General features: G+C 33.1%; 1 protein-coding gene and 1 pseudogene across 9 annotated transcripts in view; both read left to right on the forward strand.

Annotated features, from left to right (window-relative positions):
• PCDH11X (protocadherin 11 X-linked) overlaps nt 1-25,442 on the forward strand; it is a gene marked incomplete at both ends in the record, with an annotated part of 710,965 nt that overhangs the window by 16,205 nt on the left and 669,318 nt on the right. The gene's annotated exons all lie outside the window — the stretch shown is intronic.
• Nucleotides 597-19,361, forward strand: LOC309978019 (retinoic acid receptor beta-like; annotated as a pseudogene). Its single transcript has 2 exons — nt 597-630; nt 18,598-19,361. The product of its transcript is annotated as a retinoic acid receptor beta-like (transcript).

Below are 25,442 nucleotides of genomic sequence, written 5' to 3' on the forward strand. Positions count from 1 at the left end.
AGTTCAGCCTTGCTGCTTACAAATCAATAACCTACACAGTATCTTACTTTTAATCTGTCTAGTCATGACTTTGCCTCAAACTTGGCCTAAACAAGCAAATCTAAACGTCAAGAATGAATCCACAAACCTATCGGGTTTTCTATGTGATTATTTTAGACAGAAAGCTTTATCTTGTCCTTTGAAAAGAAGCCAAATACATTTATTTTGGGGGTGAATAGAACATTTTTATTACTAGCATTTCTACACAGATATAGTAGTAAAAAATATTTTTCATGCTGATTTCAAGTCAAAGCAAGATCTTTAAGCATCTCTTGAGTCACAAAATGAGATTAAATTTTAAATATGTCTTGTTAATGTTAAATATTTCCATTTTGTTCCAATTCTTTGAAAACACAGAGCATTCATTTGCAGTAAAGGGTAAGTCAATTTTTCAGTCAAAGAGTTTCAGTTAACCTAAAGAACCTATTTTGGCTTGATTTGGGTCTTGGGGTGGTAAATGCAGAGGGAAGAATAGATAGAATATTTGGTATACTTTGAAGTATGTGCAGAGAGACTGCATTTATCAAGCGAATGGGAGAATATTTTTAATTGGCTATATGGTACATAGAGTAGTAGAAAACTCAGATTGGGGTATGTGATATAGTACAATGCACTTGAATGATCTTGGCAAATGTGTAAAAGAACAAATGTGCAGGTATAATATAGATATGGTGAAGCAATTTTCAAAGTTTTATAAACATTTTCTGACTATGCATTACCAGATTATGATTATCATAATGACCAATGTTAAAATTATTCAAAGAACACATAAATAAGATATTTTGATGAATATCATCTGAAGGTTTTAGCATGGAGGTTGTGTAATATTGGAAAACTGCTCAGATGAAGCTGATATGTTGTGAAGATATATTTGTTTATAAATACATTCAGAAATCGAACTCTGGAGATCTTTTGAGTGATTTCAAGTGAAATGCAGATTTGTGTGTGAATATAAGAAGTAAAAACTGAAAACAGATGTATGATTTATAAATAAGCATTTCTAAGTAAGGTCCTTGCAATAGTGTCTCCTTATCTGATGAAATGCAAAAATATGCAGAAGTCAGAAAGATATAGATCACAATTTTGTGCTTACCACCGACTAGACAAGCCACCTTCAGCTTAATCTTTCTTACTTTTAGTTTCTCCAGTCATAATATGAGATTGATGATATAAATTTCACAGGGGCAGAATTGGGAAGAATAAGCACTAAGTAGAGGGTAGATACACCTGCATAGAAGGTTTTTCGAGATGCATTGAAACATTTGACTGTTTATAGAAATGTGAGGCTTATTACTTTAAACAGTAAGTTGCATAGCAGAGTGGATACTATCTCTAAAGTTACACTGTCCAGTAGATGACTGGACAGTTACACTGTCCAGCAGTGATGACGGAAGTTCTATTATCTGTGGTATCCAATATGGTAGCTACTGGCCACATGTGGCTATTCATTACTTGAAATGTGGTTACTATTACCAAGGAACTGAATTTTTGATTTTAATTAATCTTAATTTTAATAGCCACCTGTGGTAAGTGGCTACTATTTTGGAGAGCACAGCCTAAACAAAGAAAAGCAATTTATTTGGAAAATAAAAATTGACAGATTCAAATCAAAATAGGACCTTACGAAATTTAAATCAGGAATTAGTAATAGGGTCTCTCCACCCAACAATCCTGACAAATGTGTTATTTTGAAATGCAGTGCTTTACTGAAAGAATAATTTTGTAATGTCTCCCTCAGGGCAGCTTAATGAACTTCCAAGAAATTTCTGATTTGTCTTGAAAGCTGCTTAACAAATTCAAATTAAAAAAAAAAAAATAAACCCACTGGCTTAATTTAGGTTTGTTAAAATCTATTTTCATTTGAATTTCTTTGAAAGATTATCAGCAAGTGACATAAAGACAGGCTCACTAGAGGTTCTTAGATGAGTCTTAGAAATAGACATGCTCTACAATTTCATTCTGTTTTAGAATGTGTGATAAGCCAAAAGTGATGTACCTAAGTACTGGGGCATTTGTATGGCCCAATGGGCAAATACTGTCCTGACTGCTTGTTAAAAATAATAATTATGGAACACAAAGCATAGCCCTGGGCTTGCAGAGGGCCATCTCATGGGTTAACTGAGTGCACTTTGACTTGCAAAAAGGTCCTGTCATGAAAGTGGTATGTACACTGGGGGAGGGGGGATAGGGAGGTTAAATAAAAATTAAAAAAAGAAACATGTTATGATTCATCCATAAATTTTAAAAAGTGTTATAATTTGAAAGTAAGTAGGCCAACCATACTAATTTATTTTAAAAGATCTTTCCTGCAGAATAGGTTGAGAATTTAATTAATGTTAACTTGTTCTATTTTTGTTGAGTAGACAAGAATAACAAAATCACAGTTTATCTTAACTAAGGAAATATAAAATTTATATGAAAAGTTCAGATAACGAAGGGAGAGAAGGGGGAGATATAGGGAAAAATTCTAGGAAAAATTAGGTCAATTTACACATGAAAGTGTCTTGCTATTAACAAATCTATGTTAATTAACAAGATAATTAACTGAAAATAAAGGTATTTGATAAATGTATCAAAATGTATATAATAAAATGTAACATAAGACAAAACATACAATATTGATCTTCAAAAAATTAATATATAAATATTTTAATTTCATTTATGCATTTCATGATATTAGGTGTGCTTTGGCATAAACAAGGAAAGCATTATGATTACACACTTTAAAAATTTGGATATTGCATTTCAGGGTAATAATTTGTTTTGTTTATGATCATATGACTAGTAAATTGGGAACCAGAATAAGGTCTTCTGACTCTTAGATTTGATTGACAGAAAGAGACAGATAGATAACCTTGAGGGTGAGGATCACAGCAAGTATAACAGGAAGGAAGAAGAAGAAAATGAAAAAAGACAAAGTAAAAAGAAAGTGAGGAATGAATGAATAACATGATTACCAAGTGATTCTGCTTAGTACAAAGAAAATTATGGTAAAATAAAACTTATCCACATGATCTTGGCAAGGTTAATTTTCAAATTTTTGAGAGATTAGGTTACTCTAAAGAAAAAAAAAAGCTTCATCTATAAAAGTTTTTGATGTGAATTGCCACTTAAAATAATATCCAGAAGTGAAATCTTCCCTTTTCCCTGTCTCAAGTAAAGACATGGTATAATGAGAATTCCCCATGATATTCTGATATAATTTCCCTTAATTTGGACTAGCTATGCTAAAGATCTATAACTATATATATATCTCTCTATACACACATATATATATGTGTGTATATATATGCCATTTTTATATATTATAAATATTATATATATATTATAAACATATAATTTTTAAATGTTATTAAATAATATATTTTAAAATATATGTTATACATGGTATATAGTATATACTACGTGTACACTATACCTACATACATATTGTATACTATATATATAATTAACTGCATCTATGTGTCATCTATCTAATAAATATATACCACTGAGCCCTAGTAGTATTTGACAGAGCTGTTGTCCAGGAGTAGAAAGTTACAATGTCTTTCTAACTTCCACCTTATTATTCTGACAGCCTGTTACTTATAAAGCTTTTTTTCATATTCTAAGTCTGTTGTCTGGGAAGCTAGTACATTCACAAATAGAAATATACTTCAAGCACCCAATCTGACTCAGGATATGGATATAAACCACAGGGATCTACTTCTTTCCATGGTTGGAACTCAGGGGAAATTAGTTTGTGTAATGATGTTGCATATGTCTTCATTTTCTGCTTCAGATTTTCATCTTCCCTCACATATATCAGCAATAATATTTCTATACTAGCCCAGTGGCAGTGTGTTGATTGGTCCCCTTGAGGCAGGCATGACAATGTTTCAAAGGTTGACTGTGCTGACAGAGCGTGAAGGTCAAATTTTTCTCAGATTCGTGACCCGACTCAAAGCCCTCACACATTTTTGCCCATCTCATAAAGCATCCTCATCTTTTACATCCACCTCAAAAAAAATTAATCTTGGCCAGAGTCTTTTCACATAATCAAAGTTTGGGACCTTGTTTCTATTTTGTTTAAAATAAGATATATTTGGTTTTTACTTTAAAAACTAAATGAGAACTAAACATATTGCCTGTTGATCAAGAGTTTGGATTTATGAAACTTAGGTTAGACTTAGATTTGCTTTGAAATCTGGGATTAGAAAATCCAAATTGTGAAAATTCTATCTACCATTAGATTTAGTAACCTTGAATACACTTGCCAAGAATGAGACATCAAATAATATATCGCGGAGCTAAAGAGCAAGCAAACTTTTTTATTCTAAAGGAATTAATATTTCTTTATCATATGTATCAATAGATCAAAGTAGTGTGTAGTATCAGGAGGAGTGAGTAAAATTCATTAATGCCATTGCAGGCATAATATGCTATAACAATGTTATAATATGCTATAATATACATAATATGCTATAACAAACAATGTATTTAACTGCTTTAGAAAGCAAAGCTGCCTCTAAAGATATTCAGAAGAGTTTGAATATAATGATTTTCTCAGTTTTCAACTATAAAATGAAGTTTTATTTGGAAGTTCACCCTTTCAGCTTTAAGATAACTTGATTTTATATTCTCTGAATTCTATGATGTGCAGATTAACATTTTTGATCTGTGCTAAAAAGTAAAAAAGGTGACAGTCAAATGACTGTTAGGTCCCTGAAAGCTAGGGGTTATTATCAAAGTGTACCTCCAGTGGGGAAAAATGACAACATAAAACTCATTCTCTTCATAAATGGATCTTTATTAATGTTGTCAGGTCTTATTACAATGAGAGTGTGACACTAATAGGATTAAGTAACTTTTGACTTCATTGCTATTATCAGAGGCCTGGTTAATATAGTCCACTAATGCCTTTCATTAAATACACGTGTTATTAATAGTCCCACATGCAACACATATATGTAGGACATTTTAGATAGCTCAATTCTAGAATTTATAAACTAAGATTCTGAAGAGCAAATGTATGTCCCCAACTTTGATTAATTTACTCACAATCTGCCCTTTGACCTGATAATAGCAACTAGCTATAAGAAATACTGCTAAATTTTACATGGATTATTATTAGGCACAGGTTTATTGATCTGTTATTCCATTGTTCACTGTATCTAAATAAGAAACAATTTTATGTTTAATTTTGTGCCTGCCAAAGGGAAAGACTTAAAATCTATTAAATATATATTTAATTATATGACAAAATTATAGAACTCTTTCATGAAAACATGAGGTTTGGTTATACAGATCTACTTGGCTCCCATAATTCTGATCGATGCTAATAATCTGAGATAATAAACATTCCAATGTGTGTAGTTAGTTCAGCATAAATTATTTTTTTGATCTATACATTATACTGACTGTATAACAACACTCTTAGTGAACTGAATTATGATCCTTCATTCAATCTTAGACCAAAAAAAATGATGGATTGGTAAAACTTTTGTACCAGAGGTGATAACATCTTGTTCAGAAGTGATGATAAAAGCAATAAGGTCATTTGGGGGGAAATTTCTGATTTTGACTTAATTCAATCAATAAAATAATTTAAATAGCTTTATGCTTTTACCAAGCTTTATGCTTTATGCTTTTATGTGAATTTGGACCAATTTTGAAGAAATTATTCTTTATCAAAAAATATAAAATGCATATGAAAAATAGTTCTCACTTCAAAATCAAATACAAAAGAAATTAGTATTCTCCCTTCACATTTATCAGTTTAGTCATCTTCATAAATCAGTAAAAAAGTGTGAATAATTCAATAGCATAATAGAGAAAATAAACTGCTTTGACCACAAATTAAATTTCAGTATATCTTTGTTGAAGTGTCTTAGTTTCTGAATGAACATAGAAGGTACCAGAGGAAGGAAAGTATTAAGTTCAATTTAATTTTAAAACACAGAGCTTAAATAACTATTTTTGAAGTGTTCTTTATACATTGGTCTTTTGCTTGCAGAAATTAATATATCTCCACCAATATTATTCCACAATTATGTGATAATGGTTGTTTTTCTTCGTAAAAAGTTAAATATTCATTACTAGAGAGCTCAGTGCATCAAAATATAATATCCACATGCAAGCACACAGAAATGTGTCTTTTAGCAACTAAAACAATAAAACTATAGCTGTCCATATATTTTTCATTTGCTGTGAAATGTAAGATGTAATTCTAGATAATCAGTCATAAGAAACCTATTGCTTTATTTTTAACACAGTGAAAGAGTGTTTATATTTTAATTGCTGCATGTAGATGTCTGTAAACTTGCAGGTAAACTAAGAAAAGTAATACAAGGTTATAGAATAGGAAATAGAAATAAAAAACCTTTTGAAAAAACTACTTTTAAACTTTGTTTTATTCAACAAAACAAGGAGTTTTAAAAGTTGAATGCGTAAAATGAGGTTTTAGGTTATCTCACCTAATTTACATTTGTCCTTGAGATCTCACTTAACCAGGAATTTTATTTTATGGAGGATGTTCTCATGAACATATCTTATCCTATTGCTTATTTTAAATATAGAACTCCATTATTTTAAGCTTCTCCAATAGAATGAAGTAAAGCTCTAAAGAATGGAAAGCTGTTCTACTATTTTCTTAGTTGTAACGGTAACTGACTACCAACTAACATCTTAGTCTAATTCCAGTCATCTAAATTTAACATATACTTAATGAGTGCCCAGCGTACAAAGTCTCGAGGGATAAAAATACGTTTGAAAAATAGTCACTGTCCCCAGGGAGCTTAATAACAAGGCATTATGGGGAATATATTTCTACACTAATGATAGTAAGGAAGAAAACATTTATTGTATTAAAAGAACATTTTGTCTTGAATTGGTCATTCTGACATTAAGAACATGGAATTATATTTAAGTGTCCACAGTTTCAGACAAGTTAAAATTTCCCAATCTACTTTCAGTAGATTTTCACCCAGCACTCTCATTAATTCATGATATTTTATTTTTTACTAGGTCTGCAATTGTGGCAGTGATACTTTCTGCCAACATTTATCTGAAAAACAATTTCAAGACTGGAAATAAAATCTTTTTGATGAAAATGTTAATTCCTGTGCTAGTGGTGGTAATTACATAAGTCCTTCTATTATCTTAATTCTTAAACTTGTCGTCTATGCCTCCAATTCCTCTTCTATATAATGGTGAAAATAAAATTATCTTTATCTAACAGGCAGGGATATTATAAAAATTAATGAAATAAGAAAAATACATAAAATTTGCTGAGTGCCTTGAAAAAAAGTGTTTTATAAACAGTAGTTACGGGTTTTGCTCTCTGGTTTAAGATTGTAGTCTCCTCCAACTTTTCTAAAATTATGCTCTATACTCTTTAAAAACCTTATTTTACAACCTAAACTTTTCACACATATTTTATATATGTATACAGAGGAATATATGACAGCATTTTTCTCTTTCTCAATCAGTGCCGCTGGCTCCACATTTATTTCTTGACTTAGTTCAATTTAAAACAAACTTCCATTTACCTTCTTTAACTTGTCTCTTGAATCAAATGTTTCCTTCTCCTCATTTGTCTTTCCCTCCTCCTGGCCCTCCATATGACTATGATATTGCTAATGTGAATACTTTCTCATATACAGCTTCTACCATCTGGAATTGCTTTATTTACATCTCATTCATATGTCATTTTAAAAAATTAGATGTCCTATCTTGTCTTTTCTTTTTCACACTGAACTCTTTTCTATTTTCCTATTTCTTTTCTTGTAAGTTGGTCAAAATTGTCTTTCTGCAGTGGATTCTGTAGGAGAGATATATAATAACAAATTTGAATTTTTAAATTTTTAATCATTCTAAATTAAATAGGTTTTAAAAGTCATTTTTGCAGCAGGATATTTGCTAGAACTACACTTTCATGGATACTAGTATGTTTTCCTGGTTTAGGAGGGGGCCCTTATATTCACTGAGCACAAGAGTTTGCTTAGAAGCATCCATTTAAAGTAGCTTAGTCAGGGACAAGAAGAGCTTTGCTGTCAGTAAGGAAAATAATGAAATAAATAGTTAACAGAAGAACAAAGTGATGCTCTAAACAATCCAGGGATGAAAAAATTAAAAAAAAAACAATTTAATGGATTATAAATAAAGAAGTGTAGAACTTTATAGATTAATTTTAGTTGAACATAGTGCATTATTGAAGTCACTGAATGATTGTATGGATGAATGTGAGAGTGCATATAGCTATCAAAAAGTAGGAAAATATAATCGTGTTTAGATTATACAAAGTAATGAATATTTGATTAACTTAGGTATTCAACTCCCTTCCATAAGTAAATATGAAATGAAGGCTACTTAGATTGGTTGAATACACAAAAAAACTATAAAATTCTGATTTTGATTATTATATTCTTGACTTCATTTAGTGGTGTCACACTGCTTTTTCTCTGAGGACTTAAATATTTAACAGATTTTGTGAGTTTCAGGAGGCCTTCAAATCTTTTAATTTTACTCTGAGGAAAGTGATTCCTGAAGGACCAGCTACAGATAGCCATAGCATTTTCTTCAAAACCATATCACCCCTTCAAATACCTCATTATCCTAGATTCCAAAACCAGTCTAGAACTTTCTAAGTCGAAGAAGTAGCAATGACCATCCTATCATATTTAAGCCTTTGGAAGCCATTGTAGTGGTGTGGGAATGTATCTTTAACTAGAAGTACTCATGGGACTGGAAAAGTGAAAATTTCCTCATTGGGGATGGTATATATATGGCACTGAGTTGAAACATTGTTGGATGGCTTCTATATAGGCTGAACTAGCTTATCCATCTGGAGCTTTTAGGATTCTAGACATTTCTCTGAAATCTATTTTCTCCAGAAAACCCGTCTTGAGTTTTCAGGCATATTTAGCTGCCTCGAGTTTTGCTTTAGTCCTTCAAATGATGCTTTAGATCAAATACCTAATTGGTAAAACGAACGGATTTTTATAAAGCTAGAGGTCTCACATAGAAAACCAGTTTACATGCAAAATAGCTAGATTAATAAAACTGACATTTTAATCCCTTTAACTCTTAGAAATCTGATTTTTTGTTATCTAATAGACATGACTTCTTGGGCTATATATTCTACACAAATATAATCATACTATGGCAAATTTAAGTAGTTTAAAGTAACTTAAAATTTTTCTCCACTTGTTTTATTTGGTATTTTGTAAATAGTAATCTCATTTTAACTATGTCTGGCCTTCTGTAATCTAGACTGTTAAAGGTTTGAGGCAAAAAATTGACTCCTGTCTGAGATAATCTTCTACATACCCTACAATCTAGTGGCTGGCCTTATTTGAGTATTGATTAGTGTAAAAATAGCATTTTACCAAATAGCTCCCTGATATTATGAGACAACTGTGGTATTTGGTTAAGCAATTATTTTTGTATTGTTTCCCCATTTTAAGGCATAGTGTATTAATTAGATTCAGCTATAAGTAAACAAACTATTGTTTTAGATAACCTCAAGAGTTATTTCAAAGTATCTTCATGGTTTGCTACACAGTTTACTGACAGTTGTTTCATCTGCCACAATTGTTAAGCTTTCTTAAACTTAATTGCTCCAATGGGTTAGTGATAGTTGATTCACCCATATTTGCAGTGCATTGCCACAATGAGTTATCCACAATTCTTTTGACTGACAACAGCTTTTGTATTTTGTGTTACTATGATATTGGAAGATTTTTTTTCCCCGCACATAACTGACTGCATAACTCTATGATTTCACACATTAGCAATTTCTGTTTCACAAATAACTGGATTTGCTGTCCTAGTTGCTTTAAAAGATAACTGCTTATTTTGATTATTGCTTAGGCAATATTTGTAGTTACTTTAAGTGTTGCTTTCTCAAATGATTTCCACAGACACAGTGGACAAACGGTTTGACCTGTAGAGTTCAGATTCAATTTGTAGATTAAAAAGAGAATTATCTTTAGGTGCCTTATACATATCTTTGTGTATATATATGTTTTAGCCTCTATTTTATCCTCACCTGGTTTTCTGTTATTTACTTTTGTTGTATAAAATGAGGCTAACCACATAATTTATCCTCCAAATAAGGACAAGTTTAAAAGTGAAAGGGCACCTCTTAATAATTAAACAGGGACCAAGAATATATGGTCACAATACATAAAACCCAAAATGTCTAATTTCTTCTTTGCCATTTTATGTTTCCTATTCTTCCTAAAGGTCTGAACTACCTTGAGCCAGAAAGCTGCCACTTCCTGCATATTAATGAAGTAAACTATTACTTGCACTAACACAAACTGGACTCTCCATTTATTTTAGCTGAACAATTCTCAGGTGAACAATTCTGAGTTAGCTCAATTGGCAAAAGATTGGCTTGTGAAGAATTATCTGGCAGCAGACATGCTATCATCAAATTTATGTAGGGTGAATCCTTTTCTGAGCTGGCATTGTTCATCTCATGTAGTGTTCACTAAAGCTAAACAGGCAAGAGAATGGCATGAAAAGCAGATGTAATTTCATTAAAAATTCTTTTATTTTGGACATATGATTTCCTTAATCATTATTTAAATATATGAAGGCTATCTGTCCTTTGCTTCCAAGCTTTGACTCACAAAAATTAGGAGGGATTAGCCTCTGGCCAAGGTTCTAAACAATTAAGGTTTTAAGAAGTTAAATGTGTTACCCCATTTCTCCTTTTCTACACTGTTTTCCCTGAGTACCTATTTATCTAGAGGCCATTTGAGTATAGCCTAAACAGTTGATGAGTTAGAGAACCTCTTGCACATCTTTTCGAACTAAAAATTAGGTTGTAGATAAGAGCCTTGAGTGGTTTTTGTAAGAGAAGAATAGTGATTTTATCTGCATGGACATATTCTTCATAAATACTTTTTTTTTTTTCATAAATACTTTTAAAAGAACAGTTTATATTTTCCTCCATTATACTGATTTGAGAATAATAATGGATACTTGGATGCAGTATCAAATTGTACTCTGTTGTTTCTCCATTCACCAACATTAAAAAACATGATGTCACCAATAATCATTTAATTATTTTTGCATCATATGTTTTGGTTTTCTTCATGGATTTGCCTGGACTTCATTCAGCGTTTTGAACTTTTTTTTTACATACATACTAAATATAAATATATATTTTTAGATAGATAAATATGGGCACTTAGGTCACCATCAGGAGATATATATTATATATTGTATATATATATATCAGGTGTATTCTGATGGTGACTTAAGAGTGCCCATATCCTATTCTAGTTGAGCTAATCATTTTTCTAAAGATAAATTTAAATTTCACCCCCTAACTGTCCTATATGCCTTGACTCATAGAACCAGATATGATGCAGAATTCTATTTTAAAAGTCAATTGTGCATATCAGGATTACTGTTCTTTTATATGACATTATTCATGAAAAGCAAAGCGATTCAATGAATTAGTAAACACATTTCAAGTATGTTTATTTTGAAACTTGCCTTTAATTCTTAGAGATAGCTTGAATATTTTAGTATAGTCCCTAATAAAAAGAATTGAATTAGATTCAAGTATCTAGGTAATAGAGTTAATAGCAATCACTACAAACTTAATAATTCTGGTGGTAATAAAAATCAAGTTAAATACAAAATGTGGTATAGAGTTCAGCTAGTTTAATAATCCAATGGTTTAATAGTATACATTTGATTTTAGAGTAATGATGTTTTAAAATGAAAATTGCTTATTATTAGATTCCTTAACTTTATATTAATTGTTTTTCTTCCACCTCTTGGTAGTTTACCAAATCACAAACGATTTTTTTTTAGTACCTGCTTTTATTTTATTTATTTATTTTTAACATCTTTATTGGAGTATAGTTGCTTTACAATATTGTGTTAGTTGCTGCTGTATAACAAAGTGAATCAGCTATATGTATACATATATCCCCATATCTCCTCCCACAAATGATTTTGATCAGAGAAGAATGTCTTTTTCAGAAGTTAAAACCAGTATTTATTAAATGTTTACCAGTCTACTATCATTGATAGGGTTTTGCTATACTTCAAAAATATATATCCCAAGGTTGTCAAATTTTTGAGAAATTGTGATTACATTAAATTATAGTTTGATAATCAAAACATAATTTGAGCATCACTTTAATATTCAGGCTTCTTGTCCTTGCTATTATGTGCATGAAAGTAATTGATCATAATTCTATATAAATTATTCATTCTAAACTGTAGTCAATACTTTGTTATTCTATGGTTAATAATCAGATTTAAGTGAATCATATCTTTTCCCATTACCTTTTTTCTCCAAAATACTTTAAAAATATTTCCTAGAAATTTTCTACTTCAGCAAATGTATGTCAAGACTCCCAGACTGTACAGCTAAAACTAATGCAGTATTGTAAATCAACCATACTTCAATTTAAAAAAAGTCTCCCAGAAAACTTCTTTAAATTCCAGAATTATTCATGGGATTGGATAAACTCACATCTCCATTAGATGTTTTTTCCTGTTATTAGTAAAATCCCCTCTAGTTCTGATCAGTGTTGTAGCAGCTTTGTCCTTGGTTTTTATTATATATAGGATATTTTACAAGAAGCAGCATCTTCCCCCTTCTAAGAAGATAGTCAAAGCAAACTGGTGTGTTTATTTAGAATAGTAGGGATTTTTAAAGGGAATTTCAAATTGGACTTTCTAGGTATCACAAACCTCAATCATTGATAAAGAGATTCCTCTTTTAACAATTTATTTTGATGTAGCTACATTCACTTTGCAGATTTTTTGGTAGTTGTACATGTTCCCTTAAACCATTTTTCTTCTAACTATTGGCTTACTGAGGTTGTGAAAACGTACAGAGGCTGTGGATACCAACAATTTTAAGTTCTGCTTTGATTTCCAGAGGGGAAATGTAATATTATACTGGCTTTGGCATATAAGACCTTTACATTAATTCTTAGTCAAGATAAAAAAATAATTTTCTTTTACCACATTGCCCAATTATCATCCTTTAATCAAAGTAACTTATTAATGCTACAGAATGTATTTGTGTACATTATAGTTTAGAACTTGATTTTGAGAACATTTTATTCTAAAAATCATATCAAGACGTGACTTTCCAAATGCACAGTATTTTCCTATTATGGTTAAACTTGTACCTCTTTTTGTCCCCCTCATCTCACCCTTTTAAACTAAGACTTGTAGCTGCACGAGGACTGAAAATACCTTTGCTTATTTATGACCTTATTTGGTAAACTTTATTTAATGTAGGTATTAAAAAAGGAGGTAAAACCCCGAAAATGTCCCAATTCAAAAAAGAGCAAAACCAAAAACTCCTTTCTACTAACTTTATACTTTGAAGCATTTATTTTATAACCCTTAACTGTCAAGAATTGTCATATGTTTTGCCATCTATGACAGCTCTTTTAGTAGAATAAGGGAAAGGCATTGTTATAATAAGTAAGGGATTTAAGTAGAGCAGCTTTCTGGTAGAGTGAAAATAGTGATAATTCTGCCGTCATGCTCTTGTTTTTTCCTGTACTGTCCACTGGGTTATCCATTATTTTTCAATATGATACAAATTAATTAAGATATGTAGTGAGCTGTGGAAAATTTCTTATATTTTGTCATAAACATATGTTTACTGACTGTACATCTATAAATCAGTAAGCAATGCATGAAACTCTAAGAATTATAGTATTATGAAAATATCTACAAAACCCTAGATGTTTAAACCACTGTGTTTTTTCATATGATATTGTCACCAATCAAATATATTCACCATTTTTATTTTAAAAATAATAAACAATTATTGTTTAACATAATTTAAAAATACCATGTTTAAATTAACAAATGTAAAATAAAGAGTTGGACATTTATTCATATCAGATAAATAGAATAATGTTTTCTATGTATATATAATATTTCCCATAATGTTCAGTTTTTCTTTGTCATCTATAGCTTTAGCTCTTATTGAATAAGAACGTGTCTTGGAACCTGAATCAAAACTTGATTTTAAAATTTTAGTTGGTAACCAAAGATCAAATTTCTCCAGTTCTGTATCAGATGATCTGATCATTAGACACTAGGTGGATTCACTTAATTTCAAGTATTACATTTTAAATGTGTGTTGATTTTACCACCTATAATTTCAAGTTACTGTGTAAACCTTGGAAATTTTAAATAGTACTTCCATTGGTCACAAATAGAAATTAGTTTGCTGCTATTCTGGCCTAGCATACAAATAAAGTCAAAAGCTTCTCCTCCTGGAAACATTTAAACCATTTATATTTTCATAAAATTAGGTATTACTTACTGGTGATCTCAGAGTTTTTAAAAATACAATTAACCACAAGATAAGATAGTCTATATGAAAATATGTTTATAGTCGGCTTACTGCCATAGAAAAGTGATGTTTGTACAAATGATTCTAATGCACAGATGTGATTCATTTCTTTCCATTTATATTTCTGAGGCTCTTCTGATTATTTATTTGCTGGATCCTACAAGTATAATTGTAGTTATACTGATTTCAGAGTAAAACTTCGCATTTGGATACAATTTAGTCTTTTCCTTTTAGGATCATAATTCTCAGTGTGTTGGCCCAGGGTTTCTTGACCTTGGCACTATAGACGTTTAGAGCTGGATAATTCCCTCTTGTGAGATGGGGTAGGACAGGATGGGGGCTGTCCTGTGCATTGTAGGAAGTTTATTAGTATACCTGGCCTCTACCCACTAAGTCCCCGTGGCACCCTCCTGCTTAGATGTGACAACCAAAAATATTTCCAGAGTTTGCTAAATATCCCCTGTGTGGGGGAGGGGGTTGGAATTTCCTTAGCAGAGAACTACTGCTTTAGCCCACCCTTGCACAGCCTAGTGTGGTAGGAGCAGATTTATCTTATTTTTAGTAACTCCAAGGACAAGTCAGGATGTTTTGAACACTTTCCCAAACCTTCAAACGATGACCATTTCCAGATGAGAGAATACTTCACAAATGTTTAAACAATAAATGCAATTTGAACAGTTTCTTAAACTTTAGGAGTCATAAGTGGAAAAGTATTAGCACATAAAGAAGTATTAGCACCAGGCTTCCCTGGTGGCGCAGTGGTTGAGAGTCTGCCTGCTAATGCAGGGAACACGGGTTCGAGTCCTGGTCTGGGAGTATCCCACATGCCGCGGAGCAACTAGTCCGGTGAGCCACAACTACTGAGCCTGCGCGTCTGGAGCCTGTGCTCCGCAACAAGAGAGGCTGCGATAGTGAGAGGCCCGTGCACCGCGATGAAGTGTGGCCCCCGCTTGCCACAACTAGAGAAAGCCCTCACACAGAAACGAAGACCCAACACAGCAAAAATAAATTAATTAATTAATAAACTCCTACCCCCCCAAAAAAAGTATTAGCACCTTTGATAGAGATTTTATGAAGTAATAATGCTTTTTTATAATTTCCAAAATATTATAATTAATTTTCAGTGTAGAAGTTACTTTCTTATCTATGTAACTAGAAAGGGAACATTATGCTAAATATAGAGCAAAGTAACTTGAGAGATGGTTTTCTTCTAATTTCAGATGGGATAAACAATTCATTAATTGCACAAAAGTATTTCAATATTTATTCTGTTTTATTATATATCAAGAAAATACACTTATTGTTAACACTAACAAAATCTTAACTTATGCAATGAATCCACTTTATAAATTGAATATTTATATGAAACAAATGTGTCCTTTGCCCAAATTAATTTCCAATCTTAGAATAAAAATTAGAAGGATAAAATTAATATGTATGAGTATTTTTGTTTGTAAAATGTTATAAATTGTGGGAACTCAGCTAGTAAAGAAAGGTTTATTCTTTTCAGTAGTAAAATCATTATTTTTTTTAATTTGATTTCATGGTTGTGTAAAAATTATTAGTTAAAATAGTTAAATGCTAATGTTAAAATAGTAAACTTTGAAAAAAAACTATTTGCTACTGTTAAGGATAAGAAATTATAAAAATTAACATCTTCTAGCATTAGACAAATTAAGAACTGTTTGAAGATACAGTATATGAATGTAACACAGTTTGCCTTGTATGATAGCACTAGTATGGCTATCTTGTTAAAAGAAGCATTTATTAAGCCAATGTCTTTACTAATGGGTTTATTTATGATCAATTGTTTTTAGCTCTTAAATTTTATAGTTTTTTCTTTTAGTATTGTGAGGCATGAAAATATATTTTGACCGTATGCCTACAATAATCTTATTTAAACTGCTATATTCGTCACTGAAAATGTCTACGCTTTAATGTGTGAAACTGGGACCAATTTAGTTAAGTTTGTCATTGGCTGTGTCTGTAAAGAACTGATTAACTTAATAAGACTGGAAGTTTCAGTTGTTTCATTGATTGACATAGTTGCTAGATGTCATGGCATAAAAATACTGGTTCTGCCTTTCAAGGCATAACCTTAATTAATTTTGGAGAACTTTTATAAACATTACTATTCTCTGGATGGAGTTTAGATATTATAGTATATTGATGCCCTGATTAAAAAGTGTGATTCAGTGCACCTGAGGGGGAAAAAAATTACTAGTAGTTTGAAAATATCATTGTTTCTCCTGATTCAAAATGATCCCAGACATAATTTAAATCACTCCTGGAATCAGTGTCATGGGGCGTAGTATTTGCTGATATTAAATATGTCTAGTAAATTTGAGTAGGCTAAGACTCCTTAAATATATAAATATAGCTATACTTATAGAACACTGATGGCTTTTTTCCTATGGAGGGGCTACTTTAAGAAGAAGACATGATTTTTTTATTGGAAAGTAGTGACAAAAATATTTTTGTCATCTACTATGCTGATAATTCATTTAGATAGCAATAGCTTATGTATTTAATAGATATTAAAATTTATTTTGACTTTGTTGGTTCCTTGTGTTTCTGTAAAAGATACCTGTCTTGGCCTGTGGAACTGGTAGTGCCAGTTGTACAGAAGAGGTAGTACTGTAAGAGGAGGAAAATTACTACAACAATCATGGTAATGAATATGATGAGGATAATGGCAATGATGATGATACTGTTGACGATGAAAATCATGAATTTTCTAATGATAATCACTTATTTGATGATATTAAAAATGCTACTCATGAATTGTTTAACATCAGTGAAATTTGAGCTTCATGTTTCCATCTTGCTAAAAACATGGTCAATAATGAAGAATCAGAAATGATCTCAGAGGACATGGTACTTCCTTCTAAAATAGAATCAGAAAAACATTTAAGCAAATAGGGATGAGTTCTTCCTCCCCTTAAATTAAAACAGGAAAGGATAGGTAAGAGGTAAGGCCCTCTTAATGTCTCAAGATATATCCCATACGGTCAGTACCAACTGGCTAAGCCTTGGATTATGAAAAGAACTTTGACTATAAATGGCCTCACCTGGAGCTTTCTCTGATTCAGTGGACAAGATACTTTTGTCTGGGCATTATCTAATATTGTCTGCCCTGATTTTTTTCTCTCTTTAATTATCTCTTAATCCAGAGGCATGTCAAAACTATCCCATGGCCTCCATTCCTTGCCCAGTCTTAACCCACAAAGAAGAATGTGCATTTGAGTTAAAGTCTGAACTGCAGAAAGCCATGTCTAATGTTGCCAATCCTTCGCTTCCATTAGGGAAAAAAAATATACTCTTTGGTCTGTCTGAAATGTGCACGGGAAAAAAAGACCCAGGTTTGCTGCCCTTCTCAGGCCATCCTCCAACAAACCCTGCCCCCACCTCCATGATGATCTGCTTCAACTGTTGGGCTACAACCTACCTCTCAAAAACCAGATCACTGAAAAATCTGGTACTTTCATTAACAAATGAAAGTTTAGTGACTAACAATACAAACAAACAAAAAATATATATATCATCCACAAGATTTGTCTGTTCATCCATTGATAGCATTAGCATTAATGACTTCCAATTATTCAGCAAAGCCTCGATTAGAATGAACCATCTCTTATTAGTCACTGCCCATTTGAAACTCCATTCCCCACAGAGCAAAGGATCTGAGCTATTCTTGCAATGATTACCCATTTCCAAGAGAATGTAATCTTTGGACAACTTTGTCATTGACTTCTCTCAAGAAAATTTGCCACCATCTTTATCATGACATCTAGTTAATCAGTATTCAGACACCCTGACACAGAGAAGAAATGGCCTCCCCATATGATATAGAAACTGAAATCCTTTTTTGGAGTAAAGGAGATTTCTGGGCTTTGAGGATTAAGTAGGACATTAGTAGAATGAATCAGATTTTGTTTTCTGTTTCATTTATATATGTCTCATATTTAGTCATTTGTTTAAGATTTTCCCTTTTTTTCTGAAAGTCAAAACCTGGCTTTTCAAAACTAAGTGAAGAATAGACTGAAAAAAAAAATGGAAACTGATGAATGGATTTGTTTCAATATCCATCTGTTCTCATGGATATAACCACCCTGATATCTTCAATTAAATCTCCTTTGGAGGAGACACCCCGGGCGGGGGTTTTAGCAGCCGCTGAGTAGGGTGGGCGTTTCCTCCCACTCGGTCATGACGCACAGGTTGGGCACGTGCGAGGCTCAGGAACAGGAATTCCAGTGCTGACCATTGAGTCCGACTGGACCTGGGCCTCTGGGACAAATTCAGTGAACTGGCCACCAAGTGCATTATTGAGATCGTGGAGTTTGCTAAACATCTACCAGGCTTCACCGGCTTGACCATCGCAAACCAAATCACCCTGCTGAAGGCAGCCTGTTTGGACATCCTGATTCTGAGAATTTGCACCAGGTATACCCCAGAGCAAGACACCATGCCATTTTCAGACGGCCTGACCCTGAATCGAACCCAGATGCACAACGCCAGGATCAGACTCCTGACCGACCTCGTATTCACCTTCGCCAGCCAGCTCCTACATCTGGAGATGGACGACACGGAGACAGGCCTTCTCAGCGCCATCTGCTTGATCTGTGGAGACTGCCAGGACCTTGAGGAACCAACAAAATTAGATAAGCTACAAGAACCATTGCTGGAAGCACTAAAAATTTATATCAGAAAGAGACGACCCAGCAAGCCTCACATGTTTCCAAAGATCCTCATGAAAATCACAGATCACAGCATCAGTGCTAAAGGTGCAGAAAGTGTAATTACCTTGAAAATGGAAATTCCTGGCTCGATGCCCCCTCTCATTCAGGAAATGCTGGAGAATTCTGAAGGACATGAACCCTTGACCCCAAGCTCAAGTGGGAACACAGCATTGCACAGTCCGAGCACCTCGCCCAGCTCCGTGGAGAACAGTGGTGTCGGTCAGTCACCACTGCTGCCATAAGACACTTTCTAGCTACTTCAGACATTCCCCAGTACCTTCACTCCTGGGATTTAAAATGCAAGGAAAATACATTTTTACTGCTGCTTAGTTTTTGGACTGAAAATATATTCAAACTCAAGAAGTTTTCATATGTATCAATATATGCCCCTCACTGTCTAACTTACCTAGAAGTACAAACATTTTAATTCTAAAAATCAGCTATTTTGTGCAACCCAAAACCAGTTAAAAGCTTCTATTCTCCTCTTTGAACACTCAAGATTGCATGGCAAAGACCCAGTCAAAATTATTTCCCCCTGGTTAAGCTTCTGAAGACTCTGCACATACAGAAGTATAGCTCTGTTCTTTCCCGTACGTTTGGTGCTTTCCTTTTGTCTTGCATACCCCAAATAACCAAGACACCAAGGTTATGGAACAGATTACTTACATATCCAGTTAAGAAAGGGTCAAAAAGATAACTGTCTTGCTTTCACAGACCAAGACATCAAGGTAAGGAAATGGGACTGTTGTACAGTGTGGCAAGATAAGGCTAAAGATGTTCTACTTTAGTAAGTATAGAAGCTTGTGCTTGCTCTCTGGATGCTCTCAGACCGCATCTTTTATTTCATGTTGCCCAGTGAAGTATACAACAAATTCACTGTACTAGCAGAAGATAATTCCGTTATAGTGTAACTGCCAGTTCAGGTATCAAATGTCATTTGTTCAATTGTTGATGTCACTTTAAATTAAAAGTGGTTTATTACTTGTTTAATGACATAACTACACAATTTTTTTAGAGGTACATTTTTACAGTAATGATAGCCTCCAAGGCAGAAACACTTTTCTGTGTTAATAAAAGTTTTTGTTTACCTATTCACAAGCCATTAGGGAGGTTTAATGGGATAATGACGGGCTAGTCTACCACCTGCACCATGTAACTCTGTATCCTTCCTGATTCCTGCTTGATACTGGGGGGGTTTCCATTGCCTCCCAAAGTCACAGGTAGAGAATCTGCGTCCTCTGGCCTGATTCAATCACTGTGAAGCAGAGTGGAGGCTGGGGTGGAGTGGTTAACAGATACAAGTGTCAGTTTCTTAGTTCTCATTTAAGCACTAGTGGAAATTTTTTTTTAATATTATCAAGCCTGTGATGTACTTTCTCTGGCTCTGTTTGTACATTGAAATTGTTTAACAATGCTTTCTATGTTCATATACTGTTTATTTTTTCCATGGAGTCTCTTGGCAAGGAATAAAATATATTTATTTTAAACGTGAAAAAAAAATCTCCTTTGTTCCAGCCCATAACATTATGAATTTAAGTTAACACTTTAATTTTTTTTAATTAATTAATTTATTTTTGCTGTGTTGAGTCTTCGTTTCTGTGCGAGGGCTTTCTCTAGTTGTGGCAAGCGGGGGCCACTCTTCATTGTGGTGCGCGGGCCTCTCACTATTGTGGCCTCTCTTGTTGCAGAGCACAGGCTCCAGACGCTCAGGCTCAGTAGTTGTGGCTCACGGGCCCAGTTGCTCCGTGGCATGTGGGATCTTCCCAGACCGGGCTCGAACCCGTGTCCCCTGCATTAGCAGGCAGACTCTCAACCACTGCGCCACCAGGGAAGCCCCTAAGTTAACACTTTTAAACATTTCAATCTGAATGCTTATTCCAAATAATATAATCAAGTAGTTTGATTATTCTCCTAGTTGGAGGACACAGAATAGTGACAATGACACACGTCCATAAAAAAGGAAATAGATAGATTTATCATACATCACCACAAAAAATCCTTTAAGACAGAAGTTAGTATCAAGACACTACCATTTTCAGTGACCTTCCCGAGTACGTACTCTTTTATCAAAGAGGAAAAACAAACAAGCTGTTCCTAATGTTGAAATCTGATGAAACAAAGAAAAAAAAGTCAATGGAAAGAATTACTTTTCTTGGGACTAACATTTAAAAAAAGAACCATATGCTACAATATCATTGTTCTATTAAATAGTCTTTGCTAAATATCAAATAGATAAAATAAACGTATGATATCTTAAACCTTGCGCATGGCTTTGCCAAGATTAACACCAGTGCTGTTAATATTTTAATGTAAATTCTTTTCTTCCGAAGAGAGTTGATACTTTCTTAAATACATGACTTTCCTTTCTGTAATATAACTTTAAAGTAGGTAGGGAGTTGGTGACTTCAAGGTTATTGTCAAATATGTGACTAACGGCTCAGGTCATTTTACATGTAATCCATTTTTTATTGTATTTCCCTTGACAGTGCTACAAATGAATGCTGAAAGAAATGTTCTTGAAATAGTGCATAGAATCTAAATGACATCACAATGTTGAATATTTCAGAAAGAGTTGCTATCCTCTTCTGTAGTTCTAGGCAGCCTATAGCAAACCAATGAACTTTTAATGGAATTAAAGTAAATTTATTATAGTACCAATTATATTTGTATTAAGAATATTAAATTTATTTCCCTATTGTTTTCCAAAATAGCCATATCTCTGTGGTTTTATCCATTTGAAACTATGCAAATGGATAAACACTGGCATTTCTCTGGCCCAAAGATGTATCAGTAACAGTAAAAAAAAAAAGAATTTTTTTTTTAAAAGTCAGGTTAGTTCTTGATAAATCAAGCAGTGGTAAAGCTCAGAAATAAATTTTTAGTCTTTCGCCCAGCATTCCTCAATCTACAGAATAAACAGCTTTTATGTAAGCAGTTTTAGAATCCAATCTCTTTGGAACTATTTTTAGTACTTACTGGCACTGTATGCATTTTCTGGGCAACTGTACTAGATTTATAGCTCTGGAACTGCTGTGTTATTTATTACCTTCCAATAGGCAATAAAGTGGTGTCTTGCACATGCATATGTCAAAAATGCTAAAGTTTAGTACAATGGTTCAGCTAATTCTTTCACAGAAGGATAGGCAAAAAAATAGCTTTTAATTCGGCAAGGAATATTCCTTATTCATTTTTTTCAAAAGCAAAAATACTTCTCTTGGGAATTTCGTATCCAGCACCAACTTTCTTTTCCTTAATTTTACAAATCCCTACAAAGAATTAAAGTCTCATATGAGCTTAATAACATCTTGCTTATTTCAGCGGTTTTTGTCCTAGATTTGCAAACTCATCTTATTTTTGAATTTAGGAAGAAATGTCACTCACAAATGAAATTAAGTCTTTTGAATTACATGAGGTTATTAGAAAGTCCCCAATTTTTTCTTAACCTGAACTGGAATTGGCAATTTTGTGTACATGAGATCAAACTAGTTTAAGACACCAGGATCCAAAATCAACATATAATGTGTTGCATTCAATTCATATAGTATGTTGTTTTCTTCTCTGAGTTTTTGTTGTCTCTTTTTTTTGTTTGTACATATGGGTGTTTGACAGATGTAGGGTTTTGTATTTTGTCAGTACACAGGCCACTTACCAAACTAAGTACTTGTCATTATTTCTTCCAAAAATAAAGGTTTACAACTAGGCTATAAATTTTTACCAGAGATTGACACTGTAGCTTATCATATCCCTAACAGAAAAAAATAGTTGTTTTATAAAATAATTCTGAAATTGTTTTTTGGACAATTTAATTAAAGCAAAAGAAAAAAAGCAACCTGAGTCAACAATTACAGTATATTCCTATTCAAGCACAGACTGAAAATTAAAAACAAGAACAACCAAACTTTGCTCTTTCTCTTTTTTTTTCTTTGAAAATAGGAATTCTCTTTTTAATTTGTGCATTTATTCATCTAACAAACGCTTATTTAATGTGTTCGTATATGCTGGGTGCTATGTCCTTAGAGATCATACATATAAATGAAGCTTGAGGCCATTTTATCCTACACTCACATTAATTCATGTAATAGAGGCTTAAGTAAATTACCGAGAGAGAGACACAGATGAGTGATAGTTCTCTCACCAAAGAATGACCATTTGGGAGAGATAGCAAAGGATTTTCTCAAGATTTTTCCCCTATAAACAAGGGGGAAATAATTCTGAGTAAGTTTGGAATTCAGGATACTACAATTATCCCAAAGCTTTAACTATTTTTTTTTATATATAGGACATATCTACGGTAAAGGTAGCAAGGTGATAAATTAAGATACCATATATCTTTATTTCCTCTTTTCATCTATCCCATTGTTTTCATGTCATGGTCTAACATATGGCAAAGAGCTTCAGGTTTTTTCATGGTTCACATGGATTTGAATGTCAGTTGAGCTAACTGACATGGGGTAGAACTAATGTTGGATCCATGTGTTAGTCATTCTTTATTCCTGAAGGAGACAAGACAGAGGAACAGCCTTGGAATAGTCATTCATTAAAGATAGTAAGCTCATGTTGGTACCACACTTTAGCATAAGACTTAGGTATCTGTCCAAAACTTCGTTGAAAAGTATTTATGTCTTATATGTAGGCAAATCCTTTTCAAATTACTGGGATAATATGAAATGTATTTATTTATTTATTTATTAAAAATATTTTATTGGAGTATAATTGCTTTAAAATGATGTGTTAATTTCTGCCTTAGAACAAAGTGAATCAGTTATACATATACATATATCCCCATATCACTTCCTTCTTGTGTCTCCCTCCCTCCCACCATCCCTATCCCACCCTTCTAACTGCTCACAAAGCACCAAACTCATCTCCCTGTGCTATGCAACTGATTCCCACTAGCTATCTATTTTATATTTGGTAGTGTATATATGTCCATATATACACTACCACTCTCTCACTTTGTCCCAGCTTACCCTTCCCCATCCCTGTGCCCTCAAGTCCATTCTCTAGAACGTCTGCATCCTTATTCCCGTCTTGCCCATAGGTTTTCCATGACCTTTTTATTTTCTTTTAGATTCCGTATATATGTGTTAGCATACGGTATTTGTTTTTCTATTCTGACTTACTTCACTCTGTATGACAGACTCTAGGTCCATCCACCTCACTACAAATAACTCAATTTTGCTTCTTTATATGGCTGAGTAATATTCCATTGTATACATGTGCCGCATCTTCCTTATCCATTCATATGTTGATGGACACTTAGGTTGCTTCCATGTCCTGGCTATTGTAAATAGAGCTGCAATGAACATTGTGGTACATGACTCTTTTTGAATTATGGTTTTCTCACGGTAAATGCCCAGTAGTGAGATTGCTGCATCGTATGGTAGTTCTATTATTAGTTTTTTCAGGAACCTCCATATTGTTCTCCATAGTGGCTGCATCAATTTACATTCCCACAGACAGTGCAAGAGGGTTCCCTTTTCTCCACACCCTCTCCAGCATTTATTGTTTGTAGATGTTTTGATGATGGCCATTCTGACCAGTGTGAGATGATATCGCATTATACTTTTGATTTGCATTTCTCTAATGATTAATGATGTTGAGCATTCTTTCATGTGTTTGTTGCTAATCTGTATATCTGCTTTGGAGAAATGTCTGTGTAGGTCTTCTGCCCATTTTTGGATTGCATTGTTTGTTTGTTTTTTGATATTGAACTGCATGAGCTGAATATAAATTTTGGATATTAATCCTTTGCCAGTTGTTTCATTTGAAAATATTTTCTCCCTTTCTGAGGGTTCTCTTTTCATCTTGTTTATGGTTTCCTTTGCTGTGCAAAAGCTTTTAAGTTTCATTAGGTCACATTTATTTATTTTTGTTTTTATTTCCATTTCTCTAGGAGGTGGGTCAAAAGGCTCTTGCTGTGATTTATGTCATAGAGTGTCCTGCCTGCTTTCCTCTAAGAGTTTGATAGCGTCTGGACTTACATTTAGGTCTTTAATCCATTTTGAGTTTCTTTTTGTGTATGGTGTTAGGGAGTGTTCTAACTTCATTCTTTTACATGTAGCTGTCCAGTTTTCCCAGCACCACTAATTGAAGAGGCTGTCTTTTCTCCATTGTATATTCTTGCTTCCTTTATCAAAGATAAGGTGACCATATGTGCATGGGTTTATCTCTGGGCTTTCTATCCTGTTCCATTGATCTATATTTCTGTTTTTGTGCCAGTACCATACTGTCTTGATTACTGCAGCTTTGTAGTATACTCTGAAGTCCAGGTACCCGATTCCTCCAGCTCCATTTTTCTTTCTCAAAATTACTTTCACTAA

Source organism: Leucopleurus acutus (assembly GCF_964270905.1).
Source record: "Leucopleurus acutus genome assembly, chromosome: X".
Classification (NCBI taxonomy): domain Eukaryota; kingdom Metazoa; phylum Chordata; class Mammalia; order Artiodactyla; family Delphinidae; genus Leucopleurus; species Leucopleurus acutus.